Here is a 24,677-nt window from a genome sequence, read left to right on the forward strand (position 1 = left end):
TGCTCACTTTTTTGTCATCACCAGTTCATTTACATCAGCTCAAGTTGTTGATGTGTTCTTTCGAGGGGTGTTCAGATTGCATGGATTGCCGAAGAACATTGTGAGTGATAGGGACAACAAGTTCCTAAGTACCTTTTGGCAGGTCAATCTTCAGATTATGTGGTATTGTGCTCACTCCAAGCACAAGTTATCACCCACAGACTGATGGGCAGACCGAGATTGTGAATAAGTGGTTGGAAGGCTATCTTAGAAACTCTGTCTTGAAGCAGCAGAATGCATGGGTGAGATGGCTTCACCTAGGGGAGTATTGTTACAACTCCTATCACATGTCCATCAAAATGTCACCATTCATGTCACTATACGGTTATGAAGCTCCTAGCTTTGCTGATTTGATATTTGGTGATAGCAAAACCTCTCAGGCGAAGGACATGATGCAACAGAGTCAGGATAATATGAGGTCCTTGAGGAACAATCTCTAGCGTGCACCGATTCAACAAAAGTTGTATGCTGATCAGCAGCGGATTGAGCACACTCTTGAGGTGGGCGACATGGTCTACTTGAGGCTCCAACCTTATAGACAGTCTACTCTCAAGAAGAGTGGAGTTGAGAAACTGAAGTCACGTTTCTACGGACCTTTCAGAGTTAACAAAAGAGTTGGGGAAGTGGCGTATGAGTTGGAACTTCTGGCAAGCAGCAAAATTCATAATGTATTTCATGTGTCTCGCCTGAAGAAGGCTCTTGGGCATAATGTAGTAGCTTCAGCGTAGTTGCCTCCACTAGATGAGGAGGGAGAGTTGGTTTTGATTCCTTTCAGAGTTAACAAAAGAGTTGGGGAAGTGGCGTATGAGTTGGAACTTCTGGCAAGCAGCAAAATTCATAATGTATTTCATGTGTCTAGCCTTAAGAAGGCTCTTGGGCATAATGTAGTAGCTTCAGCGGAGTTGCCTCCACTAGATGAGGAGGGAGAGTTGGTTTTGATTCCTGAAGCTATCATTGACTTTAGGGAGTGTTCTTTGAGAAAAAAGGTGATCAAGGAGTACTTGATCAAATGGAAGAACTTACCAGTTGAGGATGCTACTTGGGAGAATGAGGAGATTTTGCAACATCTAGGCTTGCGATTGTTTGAGGGCAAGCAATCTTGGGGAGGGCGGACTGTAATGTCCCCTTCTCAGTAGGAGGTAATTAGTGGTCCATTAGCCTATTTTGGAAACCGGTAGGCTGATTGGAATGAAGAATTAGGGTTTCTTATTTTCTAGGAGGATTCCTCGTAGTTTTCAGGGATGTTCTGGTTGGAGTTTGGCAGAAAGAATTGAGGTTTCCTTCTGGGTTTTTTGTAAGCTTCGCAATGGTATGACATGCAATCAGTTTAGGGGAGTTTGCAGAACTTACTATTTTTAGAGTTGTTTTCATTCTCAGGGTTCAACGAGCATGTTTTTTGGAGTTGTTTTCATGACTTACTATTTTTAGTAAGTGTCAGTTTAGGCAGTGCTATTTTTGGTAGTCTTGAGCAGAGCTCCAATCTAGTTCAAATTAGTGTTTTCTGCACTTCTATTGACATAGTTGATTTGGCAGTAATCAATGGTTGATTTATAATTGCTAATTAAATATTATTACTTTATCCTAAAGTTTGATATTTAATTATTTCATTGATTATTTTTGGAGGTATGACTTAGGAAGGAAAAATTATATCATTTATCCTAAGTCGCATTTTATCTCCTAAGTCAGGTGGGTGCCCAAATGAAGTCATTTTACACTTTATAATATTTCTCAAGTTCGAACTTGTGTACCTTGGTAAAGTTCGACTAGGGAGGCCTGAAAAGGGACGCCATGTCTTGAGGGGGACATGTAATGAAATGAAATGAATTTCAACTGAGTTTGGCGCCATTAGCATTTGAATTTCAGATTTAGAAATCTATAAATATAGGGTTGGGCGCCTCATTTGGGCATCTTGGAGAAATTATATCGTTATGCTACCGAAATGGTGATTGAACTAGAGCTTCGAAGTTGTGGCTTCCTAGCTTGCTCAATGTCGTACTTGAAATACAGTACCTAGCTGATTTCAGTGTGTTGTTGGAGTCATTTGTGAGTGTGCTTCCAGTTTTCAGTGTGTTTCAGAATTTTTAGAGGGTGGAGTGTTTTCTTGTGTTGCTGGTTTTGGTGTGGGTGAAGCGAAGAATTGTTCATATCTTCCTACCTATGCGACCCATCGTTCTGGGTGTCAGCTCGTTGGAAGCGTATTTGGAGGGCAATCATTATTCTATTTTGGCATTGCTTTTGGTGTGCATTCTGATTTTTAGTGGCAAATCGAACTTTTGGTGCTAGCTGTACTTTTCCTGGACCTATCTTGGGTTGTGTGCTCATTGTTGGTGGTGATTTTGGTTTTAGTTTGTGATTCTATCGTGGTCGTCTTGGTCATAACTTTCTTTTGCTTGTGTTCGTGTGCGATTTGGAGCTGTTTGAGAGAAGTTGTGGGTCTTTCAATGTTGTTGGTCCAGTGCTGGAGTTTGCTAGTATTTTACATCAGATTTGGTTAATTTTGTTTTAGCTTGTATTTCTCTGAATTTCATTGTTGTAATCTTTAGCACTTCATTGTATTCATCATTGTAATGATTGGTTAGTAGTACTAACCTCTATTGTATCCGACGTACTCATTGTAACTCCCACTGCACAAGTGGAAGATGCTAGCTTGGCCGCCTTCAGTGTTTGTAATTCATTTTGTAGTTCAGTCCTACCGCTGCATAAGTGGTTGAGTGATCCTTGTTTGTATTTGTCCTCCCACTGCATAAGCGGTTGAGTGATTTCTGTGTGTAATTGTCCTCCCGCTGCATAAGTGGTTGAGTTGAGCTCGTTTAGTGATAAGTCCTCCCGCTGAAATATCACGGTAGAGTGATTTGTGCTTGATTGTGTTCTTGTTTGCTTGGCTGGTTTACCGCCAAGTTTCTTGTTTCCATCCCGCTGAAAAGTTGAAGGGGCTGGCTTGCCGCCCAATATTGTAATCAGCATTTCAGATTTTGCATCTAACGATCCCTTGTCACTGTATGCTCTCACCCTCCTAGCTTGGGTTCTCAGTGATCAAAAGGTGGAAGGGTTCCTTTCAGTTGGTTTGGATTGCATTTTTCTAACCCTAACAGGTGATTGGTTTGTTGTTAAATTGTTTAAAAAGCAAAAAAAAATGTTGGGGATATTACACTCCTCCAATCTTCTTCATAAATACCTCTTATATCCTCACCAAGGTAAGCAACCCTTTGGAGGGAGATGCTGCTTTCAAATGAGATGACCCTTCATTATTTTATACCCCTTTCAATGTAGACTTGGGCACTCGGAAGGGGTTGGCCCTATTAAATAAATAAATATTTATTATTTAATCTTGTGATTAAAATCCCCAAGGTGGGTGTTAAACACCAAGGGTTGGCCAGCCATGAGTCGACTCCTAAAGAATATGATTGTTTCTTAATTAGCTGCTGATTTTTAGTCAGGTTGGCCCTCCTACTACTCTTAATTAGGTCGGCCTTCCTTAAATAATTAAGGCCAATGTTTATTATTTAGGGTTGTCCTTGCATTTATTAATCCCCTGGGGTTTGATTATTCAAGCTGTGATCTGCTAGTTTATTTGCTGGGCCCTCTTCGCTTATGACAAGCCCTAATCTCAGGAGGTGATATGACAAATTTCACAAGATTATAGGATGCTTGATGAGAATCTGCAACAAGGTAGAGAGTTGCCCAAAATGGGTCACACAATTTCCAACTTTTTGCCTTTCCGAAAATAGTTGACACGAGGAAAGAAAACTCCATGATGATAGACACTAATTGCATAGAGGTAGACGTGGAAACATTCAAACTCCTTTGCTCCAAGATCGATGAGCTCATTGATGGGTTAGTTTGTAGTCACGAGGATGAGACTTTTGGTTTGCACATGGCTAGTTTGGGAGAGGTCAACATGGACATTGAAGGACAAGTGGGCATTCACCAAGCTGTCACTTCACCACACTTGAAGACTGAATGAAGATAGTCACTTTGGGGTTCTTGGTGCTAGATGATAGGTATTATTTTAATATCCAAGATATTGTGTTTAAGTACAAAATGGTGTTTTGGATATCAAGCTACAAGCAAATTGGAAGCATCATAAAGAATGGGACACTACGAATTTCCACCATCATGTAAGCAATATTTTTGGTCACCACCTTGGATAATCAAGAGAGGTGCAAGAATTTTTATATCAGGAGTCTTGGAGGGATCAACAAAACATGGAGTTTGCATTGGGAGCATTTTATGGGAAAGTTTGTCATGAAATTGAAAACCAAAAATGAAGTGTTAGTCCTACAAGGCATCAAAGAGATGTGTCATGGCAAGAGTAATGGAACATCAATGGGCAGCGATCACCACCACATCCATAAGTGAGTCATCTTTTGGTGATTGCATTTGGCTTGAATTGGACAAACATTGCATGGTGCTTAAATTTTCAGGGTAACCATTGAGTAGAGGGTATCACCATGAGTTGAGAAGGCATGGTGTTCTCATTAAGAAGGTTACAGGGACCACATGAAGATTTCAAGGAAAAAATACTTCATTATGATGCTGTGTGGTTTGTCTTGGGTGTACTTAAAATCACTCCTAAGGTGGTTACCCAATGGGATATTTGCAAAATGGGAATTTCTTTTTGATTATCACCAACTAAACATGGTAGGGATAAGCGTTGGCTGCAAGTTACATGAACCAAACGCCACAGTGAAAAGGGTTTACAAACTTGGGATTTTATTTTTCAATATGTCCAGCCTTTGCAATGCACTACTTGTAGATGAACAAGTATTTTCCATTGCAAGGCTGCTGATTTTGATGGATTTCAAAGGTGTGCAGCTATTTGTGGGAGGATTTTTGGTCACTGTTCAGTTATTTCTAGCTTCCAAATTGTTGATATTACCGATTAATGATTGCTGTACCAAATTTATATTGCTTATCCTAATAATTTCAGACTTTGGATTGCTGACTCCAGTCTAGTACCCTGCCACACTAGCTGACTTCATGAGCATGGCAACCCATGGTACAGCAATAAGAGGAGAAGTTATCATAAATGCAAGGGTAGTACCATATGAGCATGATGAAATGAGTTTGAATTGGGATATTATTGCAAGGGACCACCAACAATGCACAAGGAGGTTCAATGATGATGAGGTGTTATCCTCATGTGATAGCAGGAGCATTCCTAGGGCAGCTATGAACCTAACTACCAGTCCTAACAGTGCTGTCATCATTGTTAGCAACCACTGCATTACTTCTTTGGCTCACGCACAAGTGGTTTTGCAGGAATTCTTAGCCATGGGGAAAAGTAATTTTCAAAAGCTAACCACTATTAGAAAGTTTCTAGCTAGTGTATGACTGTGCATTACTCCTACATTGATCATAGAGTTGATGTTTTCTTAGGTTGGTCATACATGCACTTATTACATCATTTTTATAGTGATGGTATTGTTGTTCACACTTCACAGCCATAAATAGCAATAGATTGATGCGTTTTGAGAAGATGTCCTTGCATGGAAATGTTGGTGGGAGGGTTCCATTATGGAGGAAACTCATTCTAGCCATCCTAGCACTTATTTGGATAAGACTTCAAGTGAGTTGTGGTGGTTTATTTCCAGCTCAAGGGTATAGTTATGAAGATCACCTAGGTATTTGGGATCCTTCACCACATAAGAAGAACAAGTGGGCATGACAGCTAGCCAACATGGTAGATGGATTCATGGAATGCAACAACTATGAGGGAGTTCGACATAATATTAGGGAGGTCAAAGATACATTCTATGGGGGAGCTCATCATGGAGACGAAATTCAAGAAAGAAGAGATAACATTTCATGACATTGAAGAAGGATATCCTAGAGTTGCCATGGCCCTATGGAAGAAAGATCATTTAGTGATAGTCACAATTCTTCTTAGGGGTAAGATGCTTGATTATAATGGTCTTTCGATTTTTGTGGTTATGCTCAATGTTACACTTCTAAGGTGGGTTACCAAAGAGAATAATTGTTGAATGGAGCTTGCTGGTTGAGGAGCACAAATTGGACATATTTGGAATGCACATGGGTTGCATTATATACGAGCCAAGGGTCACTTTGAATATGGTTCCTAGTTTTAGATCTGCTGTTCTCAAAATGTCTATCATATTCCACACCTTCCTTGCAGCCAAATAAGAGTTTTTTAGTCACATGGAGAAACAGTTACTGATCCATTTGGATTGCTAAAGTGTCCTTGGCTAGCACATGATGCAGCAAAGGTGGAGTATCTTTCTAAGCCAATCATAATCAGCACTTTGTAGTGTTACCTCTTTGTTGTCAAGGGAGATCTTTCTCCCAACTCACCTATTCAACCTTGGCACAAGGTTAGACAAGGATGAGAATTCAATGTCTCGGTCTTCTCTCACCCTTCAAACAATCAAAATATCCCAACCATGCTTAGGGTCTGCTCTTTGCACAAAAGTGCAGCCACGGTGAGTACTCAAATGGTCCCTCCAAAGGCACCATATGCTAAAATGGACTCTCAACTGTTCCACAACCTTATCAAAGGCCTCTACCACATAATTATGGTGTGTTCAACCTGATTTTGCCACCCAAGAAGTTTGGAGACACCTTCCATGGTCTATACTCTGCCTTGCTCCTAGAACCTACTAGCCCTCCATTTTAGGACTGGTGAAAAGTTCTCTTTGCTCAGACCCTTTCTTCACAAACTAAGATCAGATTCAAATACCCTTTTGGGAGCTCTAAATAATATCTCAAAATGGCCCTGTGGTGTTTTGGAGCATGTCTACCAAAAATGAGGTTTTCTCGCTGCACTAGGACTCAATTAGCCTACTTTTGCAAAGCAACCACCAACAAATTAGTTCCCAAATTCCTCTTATCCACTTGTAGGGTCTTGGCACATCATATAGGTACACAATCCACCATTATTTCCCTTGGAATCTCTCTCTACTTTGCTGTTCACACTACACACCTACTTATCTAGTCTAACACAAAGATGTTAGACTAGGGGTTGAACAAAATCCTCTCTAACTCCATCCTCTGCTACACCACTTGACATCAACATGAAAACAAAACCAAAATCTTCCATTCCACTGGGTTTGGCCAATTTGTACGGTGGAATGGAAATTTATTTACATTTTTTTTTTGTTCACAAACCCTTGCCAACTAGGGTTTTCAGGCGGTTTGCAGAGAAACAGAGATATCTCACTTGTTCCTTGATGAAATCAAGCCAAATTTGTGGCAAAACAAAGTAGATTCAGAGGTCTTTCATATATACTTGGTCTCACACGCTTATCTTGCCTGTACGGACCCGTACAACATCAGAAAGTGCAGAAAAACAATGAAAATTGCAGAAAAACAGAGTATTCTTATTGTTTTGTCCTCCAAAATGTCTTCAACAACCATCAAAAACCATGCCTCGACCAATTTGAGGTAATTTTAACATGTTTTTCGTGAATTCCAACGGCCATAACTGATTTTTAAACAAAGTGACCATTCGTCTTCCAAAATTGAAAAGTTGCTATGCTTAGGAACTTTTCAACTTTTCAACAATTTTAGCAAATTTGCACTAAATGACACTACAAGAACTTAAACATGCAAAAATGGTCTCAATAAGACCTTATTACATCAAATGAACATTAATCATGACCCCTAGACCTTATATGCATACTTTGACCAATTTTGACCTTGGTGCTCCTGCACCAGCACAGGGCATTTTCTAGTCTTTCCCTTCTTGGAATTGAATAAAGGAATGCAACAACTGAGATATCATGTTCCAATTGATCTTTTTGCAAAGTTCATGTTTTGGATCAATGATATTGTTCATGAGCAGTTTCAAATTTTTGAGTAAGAGGAAGCTAGGGTTAGTAAGTATTACTATTGAAAAGGGCAACTTATTGGTTGCAGTGTCCAGAATCGATGAGCAGTACTTCAAGAGTGCTGTCATTGCTTTTGGGACAAGCAATATTTGGGATAAGAGGACTATCATGTCCCTCCATCTAGGGGAAATACTATTATTATTTTAATTGGTATTAGTGTTTTTAAACACAAATGCATAATAATATAATATTTTAATAATAATATAACTTAATTTAATATTAATATTAATTATTTTAATTATAATATAACTATTTTTGGTCGACCTGGTTTGTTTACTCTTGGGCCAACCTAGTCCTTTCAAGAGGTCACAAATAGGTTTATATGTCAGTTTATTGGGACATTGTGGGGCATTCAGTTATTGATTCCAGTCATTGCAATTTCACTTAATACCTATGCTTGGGACAAAACCCTTAAGCCAGCTGGACAAGTTTGCGGTGGTGAAGGAGAAGGCAAAGGGCACTTAAACCTAGATGCTTCCTAGAAGATTCCAAATTGCCATAGCTACTTGCAATTGTGATTTATTTAACAGTTTCAGTGGGAAATACTTTATATTTCTGCACCATACACTTTGGAGGTAACCATAGCCAAATCATTGGTTAATGATTTTATCCTTGGGCCCTAGTTTGAACCAGATCCAAGGAAGGTCCTTGATAGAAAGTGAGCTGCCATATCTTGGCAAATAGTCTTGGCTGAAGTGCTTGCAGAAATAAATCAGGGCTGCGTAAGAATTTCCAGATTTGAGCACAAGATTGAAGGTGAATCAAGTGAGACTACCCTAAGACATGAGGGATTATGTAGTGTAGTTCCTATACAAGGAGATACTTGATTTAACAACAAAAGTTGAGGGTTTCATGCCTCAACTCCTTACTTTAGGGCAAGTGAGAGGTGAACTCAGGTCTCTTTGGATATCAACACCATGTGTACTTAGAATCATAAGGGTCTCACCCCAGATTAGGTCAGAGGATACGCCCAAATCAATGTATGTTTGTCATTAGCACCATATATATATACCTTGCATACATGTTTAGTTAATTGATTTGACACAGTCATCTAGTGTTCATTTGCTTAATATAGTTTGAAATTTTCTGAACTGCACTTCTATCGAATTTTCTAAACTATGTTGTGGAAAGTGAAGTGTCAATTAGTTCTACTATAATGCCACTGACAGAATTGTTTGCAGACCTGAGTTTTCTATTTAACCTGATAGATTTGGTTAGAGTGAATGATAAAAAAAACCTAGGGTCATAACAAGCTTCCCTTTTGCACTAAAGTCCTCATTTAAGGAAGGGAAAAACATGATAAACTTTAACTTCTTGATAAAATAGTTCATTGAATGAATGGTTTCTTGTGCTCACTCATATTTACGAGGACCACTATTATTTCTTCTAGTAGCCTAATCCTAACCTTAGGAAATATTTGGTAGTGATTAATGCAATATGACCCCTCTTTTGAGTTGAGACTTGTTCTATATCTAGTTGCCCACTTCTTTTCCTTTATCCATTCCTAGCAATCGTTTTTCCCTCTGGTCTTGCTAAAGTTTTGATATGAATCTTGTTATGCGTACTATGAATGTAGTTTATTTTAGTAAATTATACATATAGAGGGCCCAACTAGCACATCTCCTCGAGAAGAAAAACAATGTACCATTTCCTAAATGCAGTTGATTGTTGGTTAATCATTGGTAGACAGCAACATTAAAGGATAAATGATACAAAAAATTCATTAGTAGGTAAAATGTCTACGAGGTTTAATGCTTTAGGGAGATTCTACAATCTTGAGTGCAATAAGTTTTTGATGGGGATCATACATTGTTAGTTGATAATAATCACACTATTTCTTTAATATGTTATGTATTAATAACCTTGTCACCCTAATTTTGTAAATGGGTTAATGCCTCCAGTTGCTCCGTTTGGAGTTATCTAGAGGCCTTTTGCAACCTTGGAGTCTATATTTTTCAAAACTGGGCGTGTTATGACACTTTGGCGCATGGCTTCACCATGTATGAGCTTCCCAAATATGATCACCTTTTCATTCATCATTAAGCTCAAAGTCATTCCCTAGAGACTTTGTTTGATAAAGAAGATATGTGACATTAGTTGTGGTTCATACATTCAATTTGACACTAATAGGACTTCATAGTATACCACTAAGCTGCTAGTCATGGTACAAGTATAGGTATAGGTTTCTATATGCTGGTACATCATTTTTTTCCTTGGGTATTGTTGTGATGTTTTCACACATCGCGCCACTGGAAATGGGGACCCCCTACTTTTTAGGTCCTCCTTGTCTTTTGGCTTTGGGTCTTTCTGCGACAGTCTCGTTAGTCCTCTCAGTTTGCAAGTGTTTGGGGGTCAATTTGATCAAGTCTGCAATTCGTTTGAGCAAATTTGGCTAAGTCTGGAGCCTGTTTTGTTTGTTTTAGGGTTTTGCCTTTCAGACTTGGATTTGAGGCCTTTCCTTTAAGGTTTTGGAAAAACTGAGCATTGCATTGGAATCGAGACTCTTTAAGGAACCTACCAGTGAAATCTGAGCAAATTCTGAGCAACTTTCTATTATTAGAAAGTTCCTATTTTTTAGGGATTCCATTGCCTCCTGGATTGGTCTAATTTTGCCAAAAATCAAACTTACTATTTTTAGCAGTTTCTATTTTAGTAAGTTTCTATTTTTAGTAGGTGCCTCTGCATCCTTTTTTGCCCTAATATTAACATTTCAAAACATTTACTATTTTGGGAAAGTCTATTTTTGGCAGGCTCTTCATAGGCAGACACTGAAGACAGAACAATCCTGAAGAATTGTCTAAATCCGGAAAGTTTGAAAAAGAAGGCCACTGATAAAAAATGGCTAAGTATGGAACTCCCATTCCACAAGTGGGAAGCATGGAAAATCCTTTTAAGTCTGCCAGAAAATCTCTTCAATTCCAAAATGGCATCCTGATTTGGAAACGATTGAAAAATGGCTATGGATGGATGAAAAACTAAGCAAGAATTCCTAAGATAGAGAAATGCATCCAAAAAGAAGTGGGCACCAGATCATGGTCATGGAGGAATTTCCTCCATGATAGGTTTTCCTTGACCCTGTGGCTTTAGCGCCCAAGTATGCAAGTGGGTGCTAGAATGGGGTGGTGGAGGAATTTTCCTCCACCCACAAAATTCCATGGCTGCATCAATTTAGTGCTTGTAATGTCCCCACTTTGAAATAAAATTCAATAATAAATGATAATAATAAAATTAAAATATTTAAAATTAAATTAAAATATAAAATAAAATAATTAAATATAATTAAATATGATTAATTAAAAATTAATTAAGTTAATGAAAAGTCAAAAGAAATGAAAGGAAAGGTTGTGACTCCCTCAACAATGAGATATAAAAGGGAGAAGAGAACCTCATTTGAGAGGGGGAATAATTTGGAAATGAGAAGTGCAGATCTGATTTAAATGATAAGTGCAGATCTGATTATGAGAGGTTGTGTCCCTTTCAAAGGGCATAAATAATGAAGAGTTGCACTCTATCAAAGGGAATGGTGAAAGGGTGTGTCTCTTTGTCATAACCCCTCTTTGGACATGGGATTAAATAAAGACGATAATAAAAACATTTATTAATTAACATTTAAAAAATCGTCTCATTTATGAGACTTCACGATTTTCCTTTAATACATGATTATTAATATTTATTATTTGTTATGATTATTATTTATTATTATTGTTTATTTTTAATGTAACGTTCATATTTCAATTATTAATATTATAATAACTATTAAAGAAGTATTATGCATTGTTCTCTCTTACTTAATATTGATGTAATTGTCCCGATATTCCAAGATATCCTTAAGGGGACATTACATGCAAACACCAATAAACAGTTAGTGATAAGTAATAACTATGCACTATCGTATCCATCCCTCTCCTTAGTGTCTTATGATTTGGCAAGATATTAATGATAAGCCAAATACAAAACTTCAAAGAGAAATTTGTGAAGTCTATGGTGTGTTGGCATATATGCTCATCTTTCAATATTGGTGATAAATATTATCAGACTGACTGATTGTGTATTGCGGATATTATTGGATAAAGCTGATTATAAAAGAATGATTTAATGTCAAATTGATGAGGAATCTGCAGCAGTTAGAGATGCATATGAAGAAAGTATAGGAAATGGTTAAGAAAGCAAACCAATCCTTGTGGACCAAACGTATTAAGGAATAACTCAGATCATTAAGAATTCAGAATTCTTATCGATATTACAGCAACTTGATAGAGACTACCTCAGCAAAGGTAATCCACGTGGAGGCTACATACGCTCAACAAGTCTATCACAAGTATTATATCCAAAGTACCGCTGGCATAACTATTCACCAAGTTGAGAGAGAACCATAAACTATCGGGGAAATCGTCGTTGGACCATGAAGTTATCGACATCCCTTACAATATGGACATTGACTAGATATTGAGATGGCACGATAGCTATTTTCCAAGCCACCGTGGTAATAAAATTCAAATGCTAGCTTTGAAGGCACATTAACCTACGGCTGATGTGTGAGTAGTTCATCCTGAATAGAAGTTTCGAGACCCCTGGGTAGTAATCGATATCAATATTACTGCCGCTAAATATTGATAACCTCCAAACAAACGATAGCCATCCTTCCCGATGGAAGGCACAGAAACCTCCTATGTGCATTGCCGCTATAACATCCATCAAACAATTAGCAATCCTGATATTACCAGAGAGTAATATGTCGCGTAAGGGAGAAGACGACTCTCAAGTAAATATTGATCATCAATGGTGAGCAGCGGTAATAAATGGAAGTCAGCGATTATCAATTGTGTACCAAATCCGATCATTGCTGGCCTAACCTCGGATGATATTGAGAAGCTACGTCGGTAAAGGTATTCCAGACTGGCTATGTAGAGCTGACCGACCACTAATGAAGTGTTGGTGTAATCAAATAACACACGCAAAACAGATAAGAATTAATTAATTAATTAAGTAATGCAATCAATAAAGAGTCTCGACTTTTACAAATGGGAGACATTGAAAAATATATAACTAACGGCAACGATATAAAGGGGGATAATTCATTGTTATGGATCAAAATGAAATAGATGGAAAAGGACCTCAATAAAGAGGTGAGTAGATAGTAAGACATCGTCAGAAGATAATATATCACCGGGAAGTAATATAAGGGGTTACAATCTGCTTATAGTAATAGTGAGTCATACATAGCTGCCAACAAGGAGCAGTACATATCGGGATTCCATGTATAAAAGGGAATATTTAGACATAGTGGTTGGAGTTGCAGGCTTAGAGGTCAAGATCTGAGACAGCAACATATCGCCCACAGTAATATTCCACATTGACGTACCTATACCATACTGCATATACACAAGGTTGAATGGAAATCTGAAACATTAGCAGATATTTGGCATATCTTCTATTATCCGGTCTAAGCACAAGTGTCGGTTAAGGAAAGGAAGGAATTAGGAATACCATCTGATCTGACATAGAGGGGATGTTTACAATATAAAAATGTATATCTCAAATCAGAGAATCTATCAAGATAAGTACTGTTTCCAAACTAGCTTTAAAACTTTAAGTCGAATATTAAAATGGAATATATTCAATTTTGATAAAATTATATTTATTAATGTATTACAACTCTCATATTAAGTTGGAATTATTGTCTCGGGACTAAATTGCAGCGAATCTCAAATGGGGACATTACACTCTTGCCAAAGGGCATACATGATGAAGAGGTGTGACCTCTCCCTCACATTGAGAGATATAAAGGAAAGGAATCAAAAGCATCTAGTAAGAGCACCATGGATCGGATCAGATCAGATCAGAACTGTTATTAAGTTATAGGCAGTAACATCCTTGTTCTTGGTGGTATGCATGGGGATGTGTTTAATAAGTATCCTTAATATTAAATATATGAAGCCCAATAATGTTCTTATGCAGAATTAATAGTAATACTAATATGGACTGCAATATGTATGATAGTCATACTTAATTTCAAATACGTAATAATACATAAGAAATATATATACTTATAGTCTAAATCATGTTATTACTGTCAGTATTTAAGAAGATGGGAAGGAGATGTTCCAAAGAGGGGTAGTCTAAATCCAAGCAATAGATTAAGTCCCAAGATAGGGTGGGGATCAGCGACCCATAAGCCTCGAGGGTATAGACCCAAGATAGGTAAGGGCTTGGATCTGTAAACTTTGAGGGAACCTATTGTAGTTGGTCTCTAAGCGCTTTGGTAACATATGTAAACCCTTCTCCCTTAAAACTGAAGTAGTAGCAGGGTTTGATATCTATATGAAGAACTATGAATAATGAAATTAATCAGCTAATGAGGAAAATAGACAAGCACTTGTTAATAACTTATTGAAGAAAATCTATCAATTTTAGTATATTTAAATAGATCAGGTAGGGGACATTACAGTGCCCAAGGTCTAAGAGGAGCACCAAACTGGCCATGTTTAGGAATTTTCTTCCACAAATCAAATTCCTTGACTATATGAAATCAGTGCCCAGGTTTGTGGTTGGGCACCAAACATGGGGGTGTCAAGAAAATTCAATAAAGGTCAATTCTTCTTGCATGGGGCCAATTCAATGCCCAAGGCTAGTTGAAAGCTATAGACAAAAGGGGATGATGGGATTTTATCTAAGGCATGAAAATCCTCCACATGGGTGTTTTAGCACCCAAGAGTCAGTATGAGCGCTCAAGCAAGGGTATGGAGGAATTCTTCTCCATACCACTTTTTCCTCCATAATGCTAAATAGTGCCCAAGTCCAAGTCAGGGTGCTAGATAGAGGGGGTCATGGAAAAAGTATTCAAAGGTCAAATACCTCCACTGCATCAAATTCACACCTAGGATCAAGCTTGACCGCTAGGTGGGCAGTGTCAAGGAAACGCAAGGAATCTTTGGGGTGTCAAGCAAACGCAAGGAACCTTCAAAATTCCTCCATGTGCTCTAGATAGCGCCCAAGCTTGTAGAGGAGCGTTAAACTTAGGTGAAGGAGGAAGTTTTAAAGAATTAAATTTCTAGCTTGACATGGAAATGGCACCCAAGGATAAAGCATAGTGCCAAAGCAAGGAAGAGAAAGAGTTTTCCTCCCAAGATGATATTCCACGCCTAGGGATGGATTGAGGGATGAGTTCCAAAGGCTAGGGAGAAATCACACCAAGGAGAAGATTCCTCCATAGGGTCATTCTAGCGCCTAGGTTTGAAGAGTAAATTCCAAGGCATGGGAATTTGTAGACAAGGATGAGCTGAAATGAAAATTCCCCCCTCGGAAAAAAATTGAAAAATCCTTTTTCGGGCATGAAAATTCATCCGAATTTCAAGGTGATGATAAATTTAGCTTAGTGAGAGAATTTTCTCTCTTGGACCTTGGAACTCAGGTTCGAAAAAATTCCTAAAAAATAGATGTTGAAAATTGATGAAAAATCTCCTCCAAGACAAGGCAAATTAAAAAAAACTCGTGAAAATTCTTTCTGGATTATATTTTCTCTCTCCACGAATTCTCTCTCCAAGGGTTTCTTGCCAAGTGGAAAGATAGTCAAATTGACTGAATGACATACTGGCATATTTATTTCAGGAATATTTGACTAGGTAGTTGCTGGGTCAATGCATGCCAGGATAGTGGAGCATCTTCTTCCATGTAGCCATCACATTTGTAGCATCATGGCTGATTCTTGCATGCAGCTGTCACATCTAGGGGATGATGGGCATTTATGGCAGCATGGGCGATTTTGCATGGAAGAACATTTATTGCATGTTGGGCGAACTTGGTGGATAATGGTGCATTTAATGCACTATGGGCACTATTTTTAGACAATAGGAATTTATTGTAAGGGGGAAACTGTGGGCATTTAGTGAATATTCCCACCTTGTTGCATCATGTGTGGGAATCTTTTGGGGCAAACCCTAATTAGGGTTTCGCACGTAATGGTGGCTTGAAGCCTATATAAAGGGGTGATCCTCCTGTTAGGGGTCAATAACACTTGTTAGTTTATAGTGGGGTCGGGTGTTTATGTTTGGTTATGCTTGAGTCGCTGAAAGGTTCCCGTGCGGTAGTTGGTAGTTAGTGACGGTTGGCAACTTGGCCAACTGTCGAGTCTATATATGGTATGGATGGAACCTGGGCAAGGATGGTATTGTACTGGCATATTTTGAGAATTCAATAAAGATATCATTATTCTGTCATAGTTCTGTTATTGTTATTCATGCTTTGATATATATTAGTGCTCTGTCACATGAATTGTTGGTACGTGTGGGATATCTTTGTTTTATTCGTGAGTTTACCAACCTCACCCTAAGGACTAAACATTTTGGCGCCGTTGCCTGAACGAACTGGAGATAACTATGGCTACAGGGGGAAGGAATTAATGGGCCAGCCATTCAACCAACAATTAATTGTCGTAGACAGTGACACACACGAAGAAAGTACCACAGAAGAGGCACGAGAGGATCAGTCGACGAAAGACTTGGTAGAGTTGTGGGACGTGTCGGTCACGCAGTACGTGCAGAGGGAGGCTCAGGAGAGAGTCGTCTCTGAAGGCACGCTACGTGGTGAACTCATCGTCAGCACTCCCGTCTTTGATATGCTCAGAACCATTCCAAGGTTGCTCGCCAGAAATTTGATTGCACTCCAAGACCGAAGGGAGGAAACTGCACAAGAACTCCGTCAGCAACAAGTACTCCAAAGGTACGAAGAGCGGAACCGTAGGGAGGAAGAGGAAAGGGAGACAAGCTGACGTCGTACCTCTGACACTTAATGCCTCTACGGCCAAACAAAGACAAACGTACCACTACCACCGAAGGAGTAGACGAGGGAACTGTACGGAGATCTCTCCGCATAAAAGAACAGGTCGAGCGGAGACGACGGCTAAGGGAAGTTGTTGACTCAAAGAGCCTTGAGGAACATAGCAGAAGTTGGAGTCGTAGTCCGGAGAGACAAAGGCCGTGTACGTGGAAGGAGTTGGAGGAGGTCGCCAGGAACCTGCCACTTCCAGACATAGCGGAGGAAGATCTTGCCGACCAAGCACCACACTCGACGTCAAGTGAAGAAGGCTCCAGAGTCGAGTCGCAGAGCAACCCGCCAGAGTATTTTGAACAAGGAGAGGAGGCGGCACGAGATTTGCACGAAGAGATCGCCAATATTTTTGAAATGGCATTATCCGGCATCAGGAATTTGTCCTTGTCAGAGGGAACCAAAATAGGAGGGTCAGATCCAAAAACCTCGGGAAGGAGGGACTATAGGAGCGAGGGTGACCAAAGCCCTGTGGACAAGGGTCCAACCAGGTCAAAAGCGTACGGTACCTTCTAGACACATAATACCTTCTGGGCATATAATAACTTCCAAGCGCTACATAAAACCCTCCGGACAAAAACAATGGCACATACTCCAGAGAAACAGAAGCTTCCAAGATTCCTGGGCAACGGGTCGGAGGATATCGTACGACATTGTAAGACATGCGTGACCATTTGGGAGGCAAATGGCCAGGACGACCAGGATTACTGGTTGAAGGCATTTCCAGCCACTCTGCGAGGAATATCAATTGATTGGTATATGAACCTGGAGGCCCAGTATAAAACATCATGAAACAATCTGAAGAAGGCTTTCCAAGAGGAGTTCAAACTCCTACGGGATGACAATGAAATAGTGGTGGAAATTTACAATACCAAACAGGGAAAAAGTGAAAGTGTGCGGGCCTATAACAGAAGGCTGAGGGAACTACTCAACAAAATGGAGAACTAGCCCGCTGATGGCGTGAAGAAGAGATGGTTTGTTGAAGGACTGGTACCGTCTCTCAGACGGAAGATGAAGGTGGTCCCTCCACCATCGTATGACGAAGCATACAATTGCGCGATGGATATTGAGAGTGAAAATAAGACATCCCGAGGGAAGCGCCGGGTGAGCGATGGTGATAGTACGGATGAAGACAGCGACGGGGAATCGAAGATCGTACAAGCACTCCGAAGGGATATGACGAGGATGATGAAAGAACTAAAGGTTGACAAAGAAAATGGCAAGGAAGGGAAGGAACTATGGTGCACTGACTGGAAGACAAAAGGGCACACTAAGGGGAGTTGCCCTCGAAAAGTCTCCTGTGACATCTGCCAAGTAATGGGACATTCCATTAAGGAATGCCCGTACAACTTGAAAGCACGGAGCACACAAGTGCTCTACCCCCAACTTGACCAAGTCACACCGCCAATGACACCTCCAAAGCTGGTAGCAGACTCGGACGCCTCTCCTGGAGGGTACCGAAACAACCGACGGGGTAACAATAGGTCCAACAATAACATGCCGAGTAGAATTCAGTACGACGCAAAAGGACGACCCATGATCTAATGCCGAAAATGCAACGAATGGGGTCACTTTGTGCGGGAGTGCCAAAATGGAGATGATGCAGGGAGTTTGTTGTGCAAATGGTGGGGTTCGAGGAATCACAAGGACATAGGGTGTCCAAAGCAAAAAGGAGTGAATATGCTGGAGGTAGAAGAGCCAGAGGAGGGTGTACTGGCAATCACAAGATTGCAAAACAAGAAAGCCATGTATCTTGACCCTCGCACGGAGAAGGAAAGACTCCAGGAAGCTATGGCAGACATTGAACGTGCGATGGCAGAAGAACAGAGGGCCTCGCATCCGGCTGCCAGTACCCCACTCTGGTCGGGACCGAAAAAAACTATCATTAAGCAGATGTTACAGATCACTATACCCGTACGGGTATCCGACCTCCTACAGACCAAGCCGCAGTTGAGCATGGCCCTGACAAATGCAGCCGGTGACATCACCGTCGACCAGGAACATCGAACGACAAAACCATCTAGTACAGCTCCGGTGAAGGAACCTGGTACAGATGCCATAGACCATATGCCGCTCACCGTAAGCATTGGACGAAAACCTGCCATGGTGGAGATGGACATAATGGGACAGAAGCTCACAAACACCATTGTGGATGGCGGGTTTGGAGTCAACGTGCTACCGGAAGAAACTTGGAGAGGTCTTAGCAAGCCTACCCTCTGGCCACCAACATTCCACCTCGTCGGTGCGGATCAACACGACATCAAACCCCTCGGGACTCTCATGGCACAAAAGGTGGCGATCGAGACACAACAATTCCTTCTGGACTTTGTAGTGATTCCACTAAAGAGAAAAGCATACGACGCCCTCCTGGGAAGGGGATGGCTGATCATGGCTAGAACCAATCATAACTGGAAGAAGAATACACTCTCAATTGAGAGTGAAGGTCATAAGTAAGAAGGTTGAAAACATGGATAAATATCGCTGGCGTAAAATGGTTGTGGAAGAGATGATAAACCGGAGAAATAAAACCTAGATGAAGCAGAACAGCAATTGGATGAACAAGTAGGACATCCAATTGCGTGAATGTCCTAGCACCAACCGTGAAATAAAAAGTTATGTCATAGTTTTAAGACTCGCCGGACTCGCCACAGACTCGCGAGTCCATTGGTGGGCCGGATTTCTGCTGGGTTAAAATCTTTAATGTAGTATGCTTTTTTCCATCCAATCTGCTTTGTCCACATGGCAATTCGAAATCAGATAAAATAGAAAATAAAAGCAGAAATCTGAGTTGGTGGTTGTCAACCTTGAATTTATGAGCTGTGTCATGAATAAAAAAGGAATGGAAAAAGAAAAATGAAGAATAAGAAATCTGAAACATCAAATGATTAAGAAATCCAGAAAGGGATCATAATGTAATGATAAAAGGAAAATAAGCAGAAAGATAATTAAAATCAGAACCGCATTAATATTAGCAATTTAACAGCAGTGCTATTTAGGAGAAAATAAGTAAATAAGTAATCTGATCTAGATTAAGAGCAAAATTATGAAATTATTAGTATTAGCATAAGTCTTGATGTGTGTTTTATGCACGTATGAACACAGAATAAAATACCAAAGTATTTTACCCTCTCTTGAACAAAATCACCTCAGATGCTAAATATTTGATCAACTAAGACGATTCCAAGGTTTCTATGGTCAGTTCTTGACATGTGGGTAACTCAGTGGCTTGATGTGATATTGCTGTTTTCACTTGGGGACTTACACAATTGTTCAGTTTGGAAATCTTTCTTGGATTTGGAATTGGAATAGGTTATGTTGATCACTTAAGATTTTGCACTTCGAGCTCTTGATCTAATCTAACAAGGATTTCTTAAAAAACGAGACAAAAGGAATAGGGTTTAGGAATTCTATTCTAAAGCTATAATATCCCCACAATTTTTTTTTGATTTTTAACAGATTTACAACACACCAATCACCCGTTTGGGTTAGAGTAATGTAATCCAAATCAACTGAAAGGAACCTTTTCACCTTTTGATCACGAGAGCCCAAACTGGGAGGGTGAGAGCATATAGTGACAGGGGATCGTTAGATGCAACATTGAAAATGCAAATTACAATAGTCGGGCGGCAAGCCAACCCCTTCCGCTTATATAACGGGATATTGAAAACAATGCAATCACCTGGCAGTAAACCAGCCAAGGACAAGCCAAAGAACTGAGAATGCAATCACTCAACCGCTTGAGCAGCGGGAGGACTAGAAATGGAAATTAATATCAACTCCATCGCTTATTTAGCGGGAGGACAACATTACAATCAACTCAACTTCTTATGCAGCGGGAGGACAGTATTACAAACTCAAGATACGTGGCCAAGCCAGCCTCTTCCACTTATGCAGTGGGAACCAAATAAGAATTTTGAAAGATAGCTGTTAGTACTACTAACCAGCTTTACAATTCATTACAAAGATTTCTGAATATAAGAAATATTGCTAATCTAAGGTAGGCGGCTAAGCCAACCTCTTCCACTTATGCAGTGGGACAACAGAAAGCCAAAATGTTGTTGTTAGTACTACTAACCAGCATTACAATGAATATAGAATTTGATAACCAAGTGCTGATTAAGAGCTGACAACTGTAACGACACCTCCAATCATCATCTAACCACCCAGTCTACTCACTCTCAAAATCACACCCAAAATCCAACTTTCGAAAATCTGATATTTATGACAGCAAGCTAGAAACGCATAACCAGCAACACCAAACCACACCAAAATGCTCCTAACTCACTAAAAACCCACTCAAATCACCCAACAACACACCCAAACTGACAATAAGCATTGAGCGACCAAGTACAAACAGGAAAACAGCAGCAATATGACCCCAAACACTCAACACACATCCCAATGCACCTCCCTAACAAGTACGTCTAAAAACTTACAAATCTTATTTAAAATTTGAAAACTCAATAGTAGGGGCTAAAAACTTACAAATCTCATCGCTGGAAGTATAGAAATCTTTAGAGCCAATACTTAGAATCAACAGGAGCCCGCACGAAAAAACTAAGACTTAAAATACGCTTCAGCCATGATGACGCCTACCAGCAACCAGGAAAGACACAACTCACACCAAAACGAAAAACCAACTGATGCAACCATTCTCAATAAGCACTATCTATTCCTCTGAGTGAGAAATAGTCTCTCCACAACTAGGTGCTATATCTCAAGCACGAAACTGACATAGGCTAGAAGCTCGCAAGTTCGAAGCACAAATCTGGCACCATTCTGGCAGTACTTCGTTGTACAAATTTCATGGATATCAAAATGAGAGCCCAAGGCCTGTATTTATAACTTTTCGCCAGCTAAATTCAAATTCAAATTCCTCTCAAATGACGCCCAAATTCCATTACATTTCATTTCACCCCTTAGGCATTGCATTTCATATTTTCCCCTTAGTATATGGCGTCCAAACATGTCCCCCCTTAAGTCGAACTTGTGGAGATAACATAAAGTATATAAAATAATAATAATTCATTGTATTTTGGCGTCCAACAAGAGGGTGAAATAATTCGCCCAAGTAGAGTTAGCATAAAATTATTATTTCTCTTTTTCCTAAGTCGTCCATCCATAAAATAATCAAATATTAAAACCTTATGCCTAAGGTATTAATATATTAAAAATACATTCTCCTCAAATATTGATTATTGCCAAATTGAGCCGGAGATTGAAGTGTTGGAAATCACCAAAATTGAACTGAGTTGGAGCTCTAAACTGAATTGCTAAAAATAGTCATCTGAGTGAACACAAAATCTTGCCAGAAATAGCCACTAAGCTAAGTTGCAGAACCCTTGCCAAAAATAGCACTGCTAAAAATAGTGTCAAAAGTCATTTTCATCACATTCTAAGTAGCAGTCACGACTTACTAAAAATAGTAAGTCCGAAAATCATCTCCGAAGAATTTGCATGTCAAACCACGCTGGAACTCTCAAAAATCTAGAAAAACCCCATAAAGCAAACAACCGTTAGCTTGTTATACCATCCAGAAATCTTCTCTGATTGGAATGCATGTTATACCATCCTGAAGCTCACAAAAAACCTAGAAAGACTCTAGAGAGCAAATTGTAGAACTCCTGCAAACACTTCTCCGAAAACCTTTGTGAAGACAGAAACCCTAATTTAGTCTCTGGTTAGCCTATGGGTTTCCAAAATAGGCTAAGACTCCATCCATCAATCTAGAACTGAGAAGGGGACATTACAACAGCCTAGAATGCAAAAAAAGGGTGAATGATTCAATGGAATCCTACTAGGCAAGGTCTCACCATCAAAATGAACAATTCGACTCAAGCTTAGTGCAATCATCTAGGGTATATTTTATGGATGTTCAAATCATTACCATCAAACATTGATACCATTCAAAAAGCAATGCATAACAATGGACGTATAACAATTGAAGTTAAGTTCGCATAAAATTCCAGTTTACCACACAAGGCTAGCTTACAATCAACAAAAAGCTGGTGGTATGGATGAGATGGATTCCACACAAATGCATTCAACAAATTCCTTCATTCAATCTAAAATACTTGAAAGCAAATTCTAATCTAACTTGGAGGCAATGAGAACCACAAATGCATACAACACTTAAACAAAATCACCATCAATCGAACAGTGACTTGTATTCAAATCTGCAACATATAAGCAACAATTCTCAAAAATCTCTCTCTTACAAATGAGAGGCAATGGGGTTTATATAGAGCCTCAAAAGAAATGAATGGCCAAGATTCATTTAAAATGAAGGGCCAAGATCATGCCAACACAACCCTAAAGTTGTCCTAATTAGGATTTACATAAAAAATAGAGCCACCAACATGTGACCCAATGGAATGACCCTTAGTCATCAAATAGGGAATCTTCTAGAAGATTTCATATTCCAGGAATCTAACCCATACTGAATCTAACTTCTCCATGGTAATGTTGGACAAAGCCTCCTACTACACATCAATCACATCCAACGCATTAGAACAAGCATCCAAAGTATTTTCCCAATCTGGCATGAGCTTCTACGAATTATGGACATGGATCAGCAAGGAAACTAAATCATCAATCTAATTCTTCTTCAAAGAATCCAACTGGCCGAAGTACATGAACTTCATCTTATCTCTCAATTCTTCTAAGTGTAGACCACTGGCAACATTGACATCTACCCCTAACAACTCTTCAACGGATGTAAGGATCTTCGATTGCATCTCCTGAATTGATCCTTCCATCTCTGCACAATCCTTCCATTCATGCTCATAAGTGGATTTCCGCATGGCCAATGAACAATACCAACCATGGAAATCATATCTATCTCCATCGTGCACAACTCTCTCCTGAATTAATGTGGACATCGGAATTTTCTTCAGCACTCTGAGGTGGGGAATGGTCTTCTTCTATATAGGCTGGAATTCATCCCAAACCCCCTCCAAATCTTGCATCCTATATAGAAGTGCCATTGTCCTATCAAATACATGGACAAATTGAGTAAGGAAATCATCTGCCTGCTTCTTCACATCTTCAATCCGTTTACCAAACTCTGCCTGTGTATTCCTTGCTGCCTCATGATCAAAATGAAATCCACGATCAATTGCATTAGGTGAAACAAAGGTAGGATGCTCACACCTTATCCCTGTAATATACTCCTTAAGCTTGATATTTTCTTCTTGATACAAATTCTTCTTTTCTATCTCCCTATCCAACCTTGCATTGATTACCCGAATTGTATCACCAAGTTCTTGGAATTCTTGTTCTTTTGTAGTTTGTCCAAGGGCAACTGAAGTGATCGGGTAATCTTTAGGGGTAGCAACATCTCTAGTCACATCACCAATCGGGATAGCCACCTGTGCAATCCGCATTCTTGTCTCATCTCTAGCTATATTCGAAAGTATCTTAGCCCTCTTGGGTTCTTTCTCCTTATTACTCCTGGCTAAGTAGTCATCAATAGGCTGGGCCTCTACCATCTTATTACTTTTCTCCATGCTCTTCATCAACCAATTGGGAATGGTGGACATTTCCATTCCATCATCAAGATGCATTTCCCAATTAAGTCCTCTTAATGCCAAGATAACATCATCATCATCTTCCTTGTGCTTAGTCAAATCATAAACATTATTACCCAAGCTAACCTCCAACAGGACAGTAGGAGATCCCAACTACTCATCATCTTCATTATGTGGGGCGGATTGTGCTGTAGCATGCAACTCCTGAATGTTCTCTGGTAAAATCACCGTGTTGGAGCATTGTTCAAATTACTTGCTCTGTTCTAGCATGCCAATTTCGTTGATTGATGAGGAACTAAGGGGAGACAAATGAGCACTAGGCTTTTGCTTCTTCATTTGTTGTTCTTCAATCTTCTTCCCCTTGGATTCTCCAGGCACAGTCTTCCTACGTTTTGGAGCATGACTCTCCTCATCTGCATGAATCCTCATATCATTAATT

General features: G+C 39.6%; 1 protein-coding gene across 1 annotated transcript in view; it reads left to right on the plus strand.

The window, feature by feature from the left end:
- Nucleotides 1-24,677, plus strand: part of LOC131041614 (beta-amylase 2, chloroplastic) — a 181,174-nt gene that overhangs the window by 37,264 nt on the left and 119,233 nt on the right. The window lies entirely within an intron of this gene.

This window comes from Cryptomeria japonica, chromosome 8, assembly GCF_030272615.1.
Source record: "Cryptomeria japonica chromosome 8, Sugi_1.0, whole genome shotgun sequence".
NCBI lineage: Eukaryota > Viridiplantae > Streptophyta > Pinopsida > Cupressales > Cupressaceae > Cryptomeria > Cryptomeria japonica.